The sequence below is a fragment of the Bombina bombina genome, chromosome 1, assembly GCF_027579735.1.
Source record: "Bombina bombina isolate aBomBom1 chromosome 1, aBomBom1.pri, whole genome shotgun sequence".
Taxonomy (NCBI): Eukaryota; Metazoa; Chordata; class Amphibia; order Anura; family Bombinatoridae; genus Bombina; species Bombina bombina.
Window position 1 is genome coordinate 799,419,282 of NC_069499.1, and position 14,092 is coordinate 799,433,373.

At 39.7% G+C, this 14,092-nt stretch overlaps 1 long non-coding RNA gene across 3 annotated transcripts in view; it reads left to right on the forward strand.

Annotated features, from left to right (window-relative positions):
• The first annotated feature begins 2,747 nt into the window (after positions 1–2,747).
• LOC128645988 (uncharacterized) overlaps positions 2,748–14,092 on the forward strand; it is a 104,695-nt gene continuing 93,350 nt past the window's right edge. For 2 of the 3 annotated variants that reach the window (XR_008400164.1, XR_008400162.1), the window contains exon 1: positions 2,748–2,948. This is a non-coding gene — a long non-coding RNA (uncharacterized LOC128645988). Of the gene's footprint in view, positions 2,949–13,875; positions 13,969–14,092 lie in introns of those variants that run through there. The other variant, XR_008400163.1, reaches the window with a different exon arrangement.

Sequence of the window (14,092 nt, forward strand, 5' to 3'; positions counted from 1 at the left end):
AGGTGAAGAATGTTGGTATCTTCCTTCATTTGGCGTCTATCATCCACGCAAACCAGGTCAAATAAGGGTTGTGTTTGATTCAAGTGCACAGTATGAAGGCATGTCACTCAATAGTGTTCTTCTTACTGGACCTAACCTTACTAACAGTCTCTTAGGAGTATTGATTAGGTTCAGGAAAGAACCTGTAGCATTCATGGCTGACATACAACAGATGTTCTATTGTTTCATTGTTAGAGAAGACAATAGGAATTACCTCAGGTTTTTGTGGCATCACAACAATGATACTAGTGCTGAGATAATAGATTATCGCATGAGAGTGCATGTTTTCGGCAACAGTCCATCACCTGCAGTGGCAATATATGGACTAAGAAGAACAGCTCAAGAAGGTGAAATGGAATATGGAACAGATGCCAGACAATATGTAGAAAGAGACTTCTATGTGGATGATGGAATCAAGTCTGTACCGACAGATGAAGAAGCCATTGATCTGCTTAAAAGAACACAAAAGATGCTATCTGTAGCAAACCTAAGGCTTCATAAAATAGTCTCAAACAGCAGCAAGGTGTTGAAAGCCTTTCCTCCAGCAGACCATGCAACGGACCTCAAAGACTTAGATCTAGGTACAGATACACCACCTGTACAACGGAGTCTTGGTCTACATTGGAACATATCAACTGATGAATTTGTTTTCAAAGTTTCTACTGATGAAAAGCCATACACTAGACGTGGTGTTTTATCAATTATTAACAGTCTTTATGACCCACTGGGGTTTGTAGCTCCAGTGACTATACAAGGAAAGTCTCTGCTTAGACAGCTTTCATCTGAGTCAAAATCCTGGGATACTTTACTACCTATAGAGAAACTTCAGATGTGGGAAAAGTGGAAGGATTCTTTGAAGGATCTTGAAAAGCTCTGTATTCCACGGTGTTATGCTTCTATATCTCTATCAACAGCAACAGTAACAGAGATCTACATCTTCTCAGATGCATCTACAGAAGCTAATGCAGCTGTGGCCTACCTAAAAGTGACCGACACTGAAGGAAAACCACATGAAGGATTTATCAACAACCGAGTAGAATGCATCAGGAGGTCTACAAAACCAGAGCAATGGTATTACGTACCTACTGACCAAAATACTGCAGATCTTGCAACCAGGTCATTAATTTCAGCACAAATCATGAAATTGACATGGTTGACAGGACCCGCATTCTTGTTAAACGCTACAGATACAACATCAACCAGTACTACATTTGAGTTTGTGGTACCTGATAAAGAGAACCATCTTCAAGCTACTACACTTCTTACCAGTGTACCTGGTCATGGATTACAGAAGTTGTACTTCTTCTATTTCACATGGACTGTGATTATAAACATAGACACTGGTTGACAAAAGGATTACAATAGAGAGATGACTACAGGGGACAGTGCCAGCCCTGCTTCTCTTCAAGAATTATCATGTTAAAACAACATGGACTTATGTTTGCAATTGCATTTTGTATATTTTTCTCTCATTCTTTGTCTTGTAGGTCTCATGGATAAAGAGACTTCAATAAACATTTTTATGTTTATTGTTTATTGTTTGATTTATATAGTGGTATCTACAGATACCAGACGGGGAGTGTTCTGTCCATATATTCATATGTACATCTTTAAATGCTATTTTAGTTCTTGTGCTCCCTCTAGTGTTATGTTTTATTATTGTATTCAATTTAATGTATATTCTATGTGCTACCTCTGACCTTTTTGAGGTCACTTCCTGCCTCCATTTTGTTTCACTTGTGTGTGTAATAGAGATGGGAAGTTCGATTCATTTTGATGAATCGGTTCATTTCGGACAGTTCGCTTAACTGAACCGGTTCATGAACCGATTCATCAGTACACTTTTTGGCACGTGATCCCTAAGGGGCAGAGCTGCAAATTCTTCTGTTACAGATACTCTGGGGATCCGATTCATGACTCGTGAGTCACTGGCAATACAAACAGCACAGTACATAGAACAGAGTATGCTGCATGTTGTGTGGGTCTCACAACCTTCAGCATACTCTGTTTTATGTAATATGTTGTATTTGCCTAATATTTGAGATAGAGGTTAATTCAGTGACAGTCCCACAGTTAAAGCTCAGCACACAAAGTGCAGCTAACAGGGGTACAAGTTGACATGTGTACTGTCCCTTAAAAATGCAGAGGTATCTGTGGGGAGATCGCAATTTGCAGGACGGCTGTGAGGCTGGTAACCTGTTATAGTGATCCCCATAAAAACACGCAATATTTGTAGTTAATTTAGGGGCACTTAACAGGTGTCTTTAGGGTTAAGTAATGGTATTAATTATTAATGGCATATTTATTGTAAGGGAGAGTAAGGGTTAATTTAAGGGACAGTTAGGGGTAAATGCAGGAGTCTGTGTTGAGAACTGCTTGTTGAATCAGTGTACTGTTATCTAAATGATTCATTGCAAAGGAGTTAACAGTACACTGATTCGTTTGCAAACAGTTCACTTCTTGAATCAGTAACAGTACTGGTAATATGATCCTAGAGTGAGGCTGTCTGAATCTGCTGAGTGATTCTTTGCAAAGGAGGAGTTAGCAGAAGCAGTACACACTCTAGGATCGTATTACCAGTGCTGCTGCAGACTCAGGAAGTGAACTGTTTGGAAACGAATCAGTTCAGTCTTGTGAACTGATTCACTCAGTTCAGTGAAAAGAACCAGTTCAAATGAACGATTCGTTCATGAACTGCACATCACTAGTGTGTAAATTAGTTTCACTTTCAATGTGTAAGTTTGCTAGAACTCTGCTAATAGCTTTGTAGAGGCAAATTCTTTTTACCTGGCAATTACCACTTCTGGAACCTCAGAATTCTTGTTTGCAACAATAAAGCTTGAAGGATTCATAAATCTCTGCTGTGGAATTTGTCTGAGTTAAGATACTCTGCTGGATTCTACTAATCTGTAAGTTGGATTGCATGTTTAACTTTACATCATAAGGCATTGGGCAGTCATCTTGCAAATCAGTAAATGAAAACAGAATAGTAATATATATTTAACCAATAGGACACTGCAGTATAAGATACTATTGTTTATGTACTATATATTTAACCAATAGGACACTGCAGTATAAGATACTACTGTGTATGTACTATATATTTAACCAATAGGACACTGCAGTATAAGATACTATTGTTTATGTACTATATATTTAACCAATAGGATACTGCAGTATAAAATACTACTGTGTATGTACTATATATTTAACCAATAGGACACTGCAGTATAAGATACTACTGTGTATGTACTATATATTTAACCAATAGGACACTGCAGTATAAGATACTATTGTTTATGTACTATATATTTAACCAATAGGACACTGCAGTATAAGATACTACTGTGTATGTACTATATATTTAACCAATAGGACACTGCAGTATAAGATACTATTGTTTATGTACTATATATTTAAACTAAACATACTAAATCAATAGCACATCTGAGCCACTCACTTCCCATGTTATAATTGTCCCATTACCCCATCCTCTCATTATTTCGACCATGGCCAACCCTCTGCACTCCCAGGCTCTACGCAGGACACTGCTGCCGGATCCGCACACCATATCTGGGTTTTGATTGCGGTCCCTGCAGCAGAGGGAAAGCAACAATGGTCCTGGTAGCTGGAGTATGTGGGAGCCAGAGTGTGCATATACACTGTAGGGCTGGCTGGCTACACAGTAGAACACAAGTGGCGCTATGAGTGCTTAGCATATGGTTGCTACATCGCCATGTTTTCCTGGACACTTATGAGTTACACATGCTGCAGGGTGAGCAGAGGGGATCATGTATTGCGTCTCTGGACATCACATGAATACTGCTGATGAACAGCACAATACAGGTTCCTTCTGGCACACCCAACAGCATGTGTAACTCATAAGTGTCCAGGAAACTTTAGCCAAGTTGGCAACCCTAGGTTAGCACCCCAGGTCTGGACAACTGTGGTCACCCCACATCACCCGCACCTCCTTGCACAGAAACCAAAGTCTATACCTGGACTTAGAGAATCCCAACTTGAACCAAATTCTGACTCTGGGTTCCAATACACTCGAGAGATCTCACACAGGAACAGAAGTGGCATTTACTTGACACAAGGCATGCTGGCCTGGAGATTGTAGTTCTGTGTATATAATGCCATGCTGTCTAATGCTAAAAGTCTAAGAGCTGTATATTTTATCGGCTGTGTATATAACACTGTGTTATATAATGTACTAGGTGAGTGTATGATTACTACTCATGTAAAAAAACAGGACGATTTGGCGTGATTCAAAAAGTTATGGAGACACTGGGACAGTGTATGAAAAAGTGGGACAATACCATTAAAAACAAGATGTCTGGTCATCCTACCTTAGTTTAGCAGCCCCCCAGCCCCTCTTAGATAGAGATTAATTGATTTCCTGTACAATAGCTGCATGCAGTGCCTGTCTCAAGTTATAGGCTGTCAGCACTGCATTTGGGCAGAGAGAAGGGAGAGGGAAAGAGGGGCGTGCAAGATATCAGATGCAGAACTGTCTGAGAAACAGTCTGCAGTGCTAGCAGTAATTGATTTAGGGCCAACTGTTCCCATCGTATAACTATCTCCCCACTATAGCCAACCTCCTCTTTGAGCACCTCATTAAACCCCCTTACCAATAAACACACAACACAGTTTTAGTGGCAAAATTGTAAAAGGTCACTTTATTTTGGTACATTAGTAACGGCAATGAGTCCCCTAACTAAACCCCCCTTTAATTGCGGCGGACTTGACAATTATCACCAAATTGTTCTCAAACATGGGGGGAGCCCGCGCTCCCCCAGCCAGCCTATTATGTGCTTAACTTACACCGCACCAAAACGCTGCATTGCGCATATGGAAAACTTTACCAGCTCGCCCGTCGGGGTCGCAGACCTGTGTGTTACTCGGTCAAACCGTGCACCAATACTGGCCGCATATTACCGCCTCCCAGGGGGGTTTCCCATTCCACCAACCGCAGTTATGCCCGTTTGGTACGCTACCTGACAGTTGGGGATAGGCCATGAATTAACTAATAACATATTTGCCAAATTCTGTCGACCGACTAGCACGACATTCTCGTTTCTCCAATTGGACTCATTGCTTTCCGTGACCGTTTTGAGGCTTGGATATCTGCAATACAAACAAAGGCAGCTTTAATACTCCATGCAATAATTTTGTTACTAGTGGATGGGCGGATGGGAAAAAGACAGAGTTGAAACTTATGTTACAAAGAAAGGTAAGCCCTTATATCCCTTCCTATCCCCCTCTCTGGACCCTCCCCTGGCCTATCCTTATTCCTCCCCCCCCTTTTTCTTTGTTTTGCATTCAGCTCCCACCCTCCCCACCCCCCTTTCTCTTAGGGAGTGCAGAGCTGCAGGCCATGTTAAAGGGACACTCAATCAAAATTAAACTTTCATTATTCAGAAAGAGAATGCCATTTTAAACAACTTTCCAATTTACTTCCATTAACTAAATGTGCACAGTCTTTTTATATTTAAACTTTTTGAGTCACCAGCTCCTACTGAGCATGTGCAAGAATAAGTGTGTATGTATTTGTGAATGGCTGATGGCTGTCACATGGTACGTGTATGCATTTGTGATTGACTGATGGCTGTCACATGGTACAGGGGGAGTGGAAAGACATAACCTTTAAAATTGTCAGAAAAAAAAAAATCTACTACTCATTTGAAGTTCAGACTAAGTGCTATTGCATTGTCTTGTTATCTTGCATTTGTTGATTATGCAAATCTACTGTGTTGACTGGTCCTTTAACTCTCCCATTGTCCCGGCCACTTACTGTGCTCCCTGCCTATGTGGCACTCCACACTCAGAAGCTGGGTCATTATACCCACAGCAATTCTCTATCGTGGCTGCTGACACACACACCAAAAAAATCAAACAGTACACATTTTTTATTAACAATTGGCCCTGATTTAATCCATAAATAGTGACCAGGAGGCAATTACCACCCTACCCTGGACCAGTCCCTCTCTGTTTTTGGATATAGTGATTTTTAAAAAAAATGACCACCTCAACTGTAAGTTGAGCACTACACACACCACTACTGTAAGACAGAAGGCAATACATATATTTTTTTTAATGTAAAGCTTATAAACAATATTTATTTAATTTTAACTTAAAGTACTTTTTAAATAAGTCTCTGTGCACTTGTTAGCACCGCCCACTTCCTGTACAGCTCCCAGCCCCTTTGCAGGGCTGCTACCAGAAGCTATGGAGCCTGCTAGCAAAGGAGAATATATAGGTAATAATCTGCATAAAATGCACATTTTTTTTACCATACTGTGCAGTTGATGTACGAGCAAATAAGATATGTTTTATTAAAATGATTGTTGCAACTGTTTTATATCACTTTAATCGACATATATATATAGGCTAGATTATGGTTGACACCTCAGTAGGCTGACCATATTGCCGCTTTAAGAAGGAACACATGAAAAATACATATGTGAGGGTTCTTATACAAAACCATTTCTTTAAACAGCCCTGAAAACAGCCCTGACATATGTATTTTTCATATGTGTCCCTTTTTAAAGCGGCAATATGGTCAGCCTACACCTCAGCCATGCTTTCCTGGACACTTATGAGTTACACATGTTGCAGGGAGGAGCATGAATAATGCTTTCTAGGGTCACTATTCGTGTGCTGTTTAGGTGTGCAATGCATGTTGTCTTCTGCACACCCTGCAGCATGTGTAACTCATAAGTGTCCAGGAAAACATGGCTGAGGGGGGAACCCTAGTCTAGATATGTGCATTCAGATCCTTTGTGAGGATTGGAATGAAGAAGTAGGCTGCCACTCATGCTGTTCGGCTCATTTCAGGGCTTAGCAGGGTTTAAAGGGACATGAAATGCAAAATTTTATTTCATGATTCAGAGAAAGAATACAATGTTAAATAACTTTCCAATTCACTTATTATCCAATTTGCTTTATTCTCTTGGTATCCTTTGTTGTAGAAGCAGCAATGAACTACTGGGAGGACGCTGAATGCAATGGGAGAGCCATATATAGAGGCATATATGAGCAGCCACCAATCAGCAGCCTCTGAGTCTACCTAGGTATCCCTTTTTTACATACAATTTCAAGAGATTAAAACAAATTAGATAATAGAAGTAAACTGGAAAGTTGTTTAAAAGTACATTCTCTATCTGAATCATGAAAGGGAAAAACATTTGGTCTTTTGTCCCTTTAAGATATCAGACTCTTTGTGTGCTGGTAATGTAATTGTTTTCTAGGCCAGCCTTTGAGCTAGCTTTATGGGGCCAGTGCTTATGGTCTCCTATGGACACTGCTGTTGCCTACAGAGTTTTTGGCAGTGGATCCCCAGCAGTGACCTCCCAACCCCCACATCCCACTGATTCAGAGAACTGAATTAAAATCTTCTATCACTGCAGCAGCAAAATTACTATTTACCTCATAAAATGGCGCCTACTTGTTAAATGCTCATTTAGTGTTTCAGCAGAAGTAAAACATAAACAAAAACCTGTATATATATTGTTCTTGATTACTACAGCCCAATGACAGGAGTAGGTTAGCAGGTTAAACATACTGAGGTAATAACACTGACTAATTTCAGGATGTGTAAACAATCCAGGAATAGGAACAGCACTTTTTAACCCTTTTCCTGCCGGGGTTAACTTGTCTACATCGGAACAACTGTTCCGATATAAACAAATTGAAATCTTGCGATCGTGCAAGTGATCACAAGATTTCAATGATGGGATCGCATCAGGGGGCGTCCCTATGATGCTAGGCACGTCCTCCATATCGCGATCCCATCAGGGAAGCGCCAGTGGCTTTGGGAAAGCCAAGCAGTTAGGACGTTGTATTTCGTCCTTCGACGCTAAAGCACCAGCAAAATTCGGACAAAATACAATGTCCTAACGGCGTTAAAGGGTTAAACGGAGTGCCCGGAGGAGACTTACCAAGTCTCAAATCATATGTAAAGCAACAAGTCCTCCAGCACTTCCAATAATAAAAGACCTTTATTAATATTACAACATGAGTCAACAAATATCTGAAACGTTTCGGGCCTAGCTCAGCCCTTCCTCATGCATACTTTCGGGATGTGTAACATCATATAAACCAGGATGCTTTGTGGTGTCCTGCTATACAGATGCCGAATTGTTAATAATTGACTTTGTTCTTGATGCAAAAGTATTCTTCCTATGCCAATTATATGCTTGAGTGGGGATAAGGCAGCCGATGAAGAACATGATGATTTAACCTGCATTACATCAATATAACCAGACAAAAAGAAAATCAAATTCATTTCAATCCCGAATTACAAATTTTTAAACCACAATTGAAATCACTAGAGTCAGACTCAATTTAAATCATGGTTTTCTACATAAAGGTTTAATTTTTAGAATAAGCTTTCAGATTTTTTTTTCCAGTTGTATTATGAAATTATTGGGAGGTGAATTATCTCTAGTTTAATAAGTCAATTGTTCAACTTTTCAGCAAAGAAAAATAATAATTATCTTAATAACAATTAAAATAAATATAATAATAAAGTTTAAAATAATTATGTTTCATTTTTACTGCTTGCCCCTCCCTTCTTACACTTAGGTCCTTGTGCAGATCTGTCCCAATCCAAACAAAATTCTATTCATTGTGCGTCTTGAAATTTAGTAAGGGGTTGATTCTATTTACATAGAATTGCAGAGGAACTATGGGATTAAAGGGACTGTAAAGTCAAAATTAAACTTTTGTGATTCAGATAGAACATGCCATTTTAAACTGCTTTACATTGTACTTCTATTATCTAATTTGTTCTCTTTGAATCCTTATTTCAAAAGCATAACTAGGTAGGCTCAAGAGCAGTAATGCACTACTGGGAGCTTGCTGCTAATTGGTGGCTGCACTTATATGCATCTTGTTATTGACTGATGCAATATGTCCAGCTAGCTCCCAATAGTGCTTTGCTGTTCCTTCAACAAATTATACCAAGAGAATTAATCAAATTTGATAATAGAAGTAATTGTCTAAAATTGTATGCTGAGATCTGAGATGAGGAGGCAGTGGGCAGAAGCTTAGATACAAGGTCATTGCAGAGGTAAAAAGTATATTTCTTTAAGTGTTGGTTATGCAAAACTGGGGAATGGTAAATAAAGGGATTATCTATCTTTTTAAACAATAACATTTTTAAACCATTTGAATCTGTGAATGAAAACTGTGAGCTGTCCCTTTAAGGCTGTGTGTTTTTGTGCCTGCTGTTTGTTTGTCCCTGTAAGCCTGCGTGTATTGTGTGTGTGTGTGTGTGCAAGCCCATTTAAGACTGTGTCCGCATGGTGTGAGCTGTTCCTTTAAGGTTGTGTGACTCTGCGTGCGATTGTACCCTGAAGACACTGTGCATATGGTGTGAGCTCTCCCTTTAAGACTGCACGCACCACCTGTCTTTGTGCATGCTGTGATCTGTCCCTTTAATACTGTATTTAGAGTGCTTTAAGGCTGTATGTATTGTGTGAGTGCATCTGTCCCTTTAAGATTGTTTGTTATCTGTGTGTGGCGTAATCTATTCCTTTAAGGTGTGTACCATTTAAATTGTGTGCAGTTGTCCCTTTAAAGGCTGCCGGTGTGTCTGTTTCTTTAAGACAGTGTCCTTTTAAAGCTCTGTTTGCTTAGGTGCTTCATGAGTCCCAGTAGCTAACAGCCCCAAATGTGTAATTTATGTGACAGGGGTAGTATCATAAAAGGCTTTTGTCAAAAGAGAGTGATTTTTGTTCATGCTGCAGTAAGGTGTCCTGTACCTTTTAAGGAGGCATAAAAGATCAATTAGACCTTAAAGGGACATGGATGTTGAAATCTTTCTTTCATGATTCAATTTTAGACAACTGTCCAGTTTACTTTATTATTTAATTTGCTTCATTCTCTTTGTATCCTTTGTTGAAGCAGCAGCAATGCATTACTAGGCGCATTGGAAAGCCAATAACATGAGACATATATGTGCAGCCAACAATCAGCATCTCCTGAGTCTACCTAGGTATCCCTGTCAATAAAAGAATTCAAGAGAACAAAACAGTTTAGATAATAGAAGTAAATTAGAAGGTTTCAAATTGCATGCTCTATCTGAATAATGAAAGAAAATGTTTGAGTTTTATGTCCCTTTAATGCCTGAGGAGGAGTCCAGGGGAGAGGAGCCTGGTACTAGTCTGAAGGATACACAGACTTGTGTTTGCCTCTCAGACTGTGTATGGTATCAGCTGTTCTTTTAAGACTGTGTGCTTTGGGTATTTGTGCTCCTTTACCAATAAGATTGTGTGCGTGTGGTGTAAATTGTCTTTTTAAAGAGACCCTAAAAACCTTCTATTTCCATGTAATTATCATTTATTTTTACCATTTATGTTTAGATTTTAATAAAAGATACTGTAGGGAGTGCTTCATTTGTCTTGTTTAGGAGTAGGGAGAGGTCAGCTATAGTGTAGTGTTCTGTTCTGTGCAAACCATGGATAATAATGATCATATGGCTGCCTGATCATTATTATCCATGGTGTGCACAGAACACTACACTATAGCTGACCTCTCCCTACTCCTAAACAAGACAAATGAAGCATTCCCTACAGTATCTTTTATGATCTTCCTAATACCTGCTAATTAGACACTGATGCTATAACATGAGGAGCACAGAGAGCGTGAGCTGCTGGTCAAAGCCACAAATCAAAAACTAAGGAGAAGATTTGCAAAGGGTCCGATCTAAACAAACTCTGAAAGGTATAGGAAAGAAGAAAAAAAATGTATGGCTTGAGCGGGACCCCGGCTTGGAGAGAAAGGAGAGGGGTAGAAGGGTGACACAGCTTAGTGTTGAAGATACCAGAATAAATTTGAGACAGCAGCCGCCTCGCTGAGCTGGAACAGTGTGTTGGGCGATCCCTACCCATCCCTCTTTCCCTCACACCACAAGAATGAATTTTACATTATGAACAGAGTAAAAAAGAATGATTAGCTTACAAGTGTATTAGCTATAGCTATATAGCAAACACTAGCTGATGCCGGTTTAAAAGATATTCTTGAGAAAAAAAATAAAGATAATAGCTGCCAACTTTATAGCAGCAGTAGTTTTTTAGTTATGCTGTGAGCGCAATGTCTACATTCCTGTGCGCTCACAACAATAAGCACAGACTTCCGGTTTTGTCCACTCACAGCCATGTCTGCACGGATTCGGCATGGAGCGCTCAGAAAGCACAAGTAAATGTAAAAAAAAAACACAAATTGGAACACCTCTAATAAAAAAAAAAGGGATTTGTATTTTAAAAACTAAAAAAACTTTATGAATAAAAAAACACAAAATCCTAAGGACAAGTGTTTAAAGTCCCTTTAAAGGCTGAGTGAGTTGTGTGCATGAGTGTACGTGTCTGACCCTTTAAGGCTGAGTGCATTGCTTTGAGAGAGTGCAAGGTTGTGTGTGCGCACATACGGTGATCTGTCCCTTTTTAAAGGTTGTGTGCATTGTGTGTATGCCTACCCCTTTAAGACTGAGTGTTCCTTTGGTGGTTGTGTGCCTGTACTATTAAGATTGCATGTGTGTGGCCCCTTTAAGTCTGTGTTGTGTCTGTCGGTTCCTTTAAAGGCTGTGTGTGTTGTGTGTCTGCACCTATCCCTTTAAGACTGATTGTTGCTTGGGTGCACCTTTACCATTAAGATTGCATGCATGTGGTTTGTTATCCCTTTAAGTCTGTGTGTGTTGTGCCTGTCCCTTTAAAGGCTGTATGCATTATTTGTGTATGCCTACCCCTTTAAGACTGAGTGTTCTTTGGGTGGTTGTGCGCCTATACCATTAAGATTGCATGCGTGTGGTGTGTTGCCCCTTTAAGTCTGTGTGTGTTGTGTATGTGTGTCTGTCCCTTTAAAAGCTGTGCGCATTGTGTGTGTGCCTGTCCCTTTAAGACTGAGTGTTCCTTGGGTGCTTGTGCGTCTGTACCATTAAGATTGCGTGCGTGTGGTTTGTTGTCCCTTTAAGTCTGTGTGCGTTGTGTGTGCTTGTCCCTTTAAAAGCTGTGTATGCATACCCCTTTAAGACCGAGTGTTTCTTGGGTGGTTATGTGCCTGTACTATTTAGATTGCATACGTGTGGCGTGCTGTCCCTTTAAGTCTGTGTGCATTGTGTGTGTGCTTGTCCCTTTAAAAGCTGTGTGCATTGTGTGTCTGTGCCTATCCCTTTAAGACTAAGTGTTCTGTGGGTGCTTGTAAAACCTGTACCATTAAGATTGCATGTGTGTGGTGTGTTGCCTCTTTAAGTATGTGTATGTTGTGTGTGTGCATGTTCCTTTTAAAGGCTGTGTGCATTATGTGTGTCTGCGCCTATCCCTTTAAGACTGAGTGTTCCTTGGGTGCTTGTGCGTCTGTACCATTAAGATTGCATGCGTGTGGTTTGTTGTCCCTTTAAGTCTGTGTGTGTTATGTGTGCTTGTCCCTTTAAAAGCTGTGTGTATGCATACCCCTTTAAGACCGAGTGTTTCTTGGGTGGTTATGTGCCTGTACTATTAAGATTGCATACATGTGGTGTGCTGTCCCTTTAAGTCTGTGTGCATTGTGTGTGTGCTTGTCCCTTTAAAAGATGTGTTCATTGTGTGTGTTTGTCCCTTTAAAAGCTGTGTGCATTGTGTGTCTGTGCCTATCCCTTTAAGACTAAGTGTTCCGTGGGTGCTTGTACACCTGTACCATTAAGATTGCATGCATGTGGTGTGTTGCCCCTTTAAATATGTGTATGTTGTGTGCATGTTTCTTTTAAAGGCTGTGTGCATTATGTGTGTCTGCACCTATCCCTTTTAAGACTGAGTGCTCCTTGGGTGCTTGTGCGTCTGTACCATTAAGATTGCATGTGTGGTGTGTTGCCCCTTTAAGTCTGTGTGCATTGTGTGAGTGCCTGTCCCTTTAAAGGCTGTGTGCATTGTGCATCTATCCTTTTAAGTCGGAGTGTTCCTTGGTTGGTTGTTTGCCTGTGCCATTACAATTGCATGCGTGTGGTGTGTTGCCCCTTTAAGTCTGTATGTGTTGTGTGTGTGTGCCTGTCCCTTTAAAGGCTGTGTGCAAAATGTGTGTGCGTCTATCCCTTTAAGACTAAGTGTTTCTTGTGTGCCTGTACCATAATTGCATGCATGTGGTGTGCTGTCCCCTTAAAGGTACATGAAACTCACAATTTTTCTTTCATGATTAAGAAAGAGCATGCAATTTTAAACAATTTTCCAATTTACTTCCATTATCTTATATTCTTCATTCTTTTGATATCCTTTGTTCAAAAGCATATCTAAATAGGCTCAGTAGCTGCTGATTTGCCCACCCATGTGCATTGATATTTATTCAACAAAGGATATTTGAAGAATGCAGCAAATTAAATAATAGAAATATATTAAAATGTTGTTTAAAATTGTATTCTCTATCTGAAACATGTTAGAAAAAAATGTTTCATGTCCCTTTAAGTCTGTGTGCATTGTGTGTGCCTGCCCCTTTAAGACTTAGAGTGTGCAAGGTTCACATACTGTGATCTGTCCCTTTAAGACTGTGTGTGACATGAGTTGTCTATTTAAAGGCTGTGTGTGCATGTCCCTTTAAGACTGTTCCCTTTTGCTTTTGGAGATATAACCAGTCCTGCATTATTGTTGGTCACCCCATACCAATTTTTAAATTTAAATATTGCTGTATATCCAAGAAAATAACTTCCATTTAATTAAATGTTGTTAAATCTGCTAGATAAAAAACCATAATACAAATGAACTGTTTCGTCAGAAATTCACTTTTCATCATGTAGTGTTACATACAAATAAAGCATGTTTAAAAAAACCCGAAAAAAACCCTTTATTCTGATTGGTTGATGCATGCCACATGATCATAAAGCCATGAGGTTGCTTCCGGAAGGCTGAAATTGCGCCAAAAAAATTGTGAGATGTTTGTGCTGTAACTGCTGTTTAGCAGGTGAGATTTGCATTACTTTGTTGTGTTAAATATGTGATTTATATCTTATATTCAGCAGTGATATTTATGTGTTTGCCTGCAGATGAGTGTGTATATGAGACAATAATTATTGTCTGCTTATTAT